Source organism: Tupaia chinensis, unplaced genomic scaffold, assembly GCF_000334495.1.
Source record: "Tupaia chinensis unplaced genomic scaffold, TupChi_1.0 Scaffold000573_1, whole genome shotgun sequence".
In the NCBI taxonomy this organism is placed as follows: Eukaryota; Metazoa; Chordata; class Mammalia; order Scandentia; family Tupaiidae; genus Tupaia; species Tupaia belangeri.
This window is the reverse complement of record NW_006160087.1, coordinates 1,617,878-1,618,277: the sequence shown is the minus strand read 5'-3', so window position 1 is coordinate 1,618,277 and position 400 is coordinate 1,617,878. Positions and strand designations below refer to the sequence as shown.

Sequence of the window (400 nt, the reverse complement as noted above, 5' to 3'; positions counted from 1 at the left end):
GGCGCGACGGCCAGTGTCCCCCGCGCGCAGCCGGTCCACCGAGGCCCCAGCGCGCACGCGCCCGCCCGTTACCTGCGGTCGCCCTCGCGCTCCTCCTCCACCTGGCCGCTCTCTCCCGGGGCCGCCCCTCAGCCCGCCCCCTCCGCTCGGCGCCGCGCTCCCTGCCGGCTGCTCGGACGCGGCCGGGGAGGAGGGGCGTGGGCGATTACCATATATTAGCATACCGACGCGTCACGTGGCCGCGCCAGCCAATGGTCAGCCTGGAGAGGCGGGGGGTGGGGAACACGCCCCGGTTCTGCTCCGGGCCTGAACCGGTGGCCATGGCAACGGCTGGCGGGCTGAGGATCCGGGAAACGGAGCATGGTGGGCCCCCGGGAGCATCCCTGTCTACCTGAGCTCG

At 74.5% G+C, this 400-nt stretch overlaps 1 protein-coding gene across 1 annotated transcript in view; it reads right to left on the bottom strand.

Annotated features, from left to right (window-relative positions):
• The window catches only part of PHC2 (polyhomeotic homolog 2), a 99,833-nt gene extending 99,740 nt beyond the window's left edge, over positions 1-93 (bottom strand). Inside the window, exon 1 of the mRNA XM_006158085.3 lies at positions 73-93. The gene's annotated coding sequence lies outside the window, so the exon portion shown is untranslated. The remainder of the gene's footprint in view (positions 1-72) is intronic.
• Between the last annotated feature and the right edge of the window lie 307 nt (positions 94-400).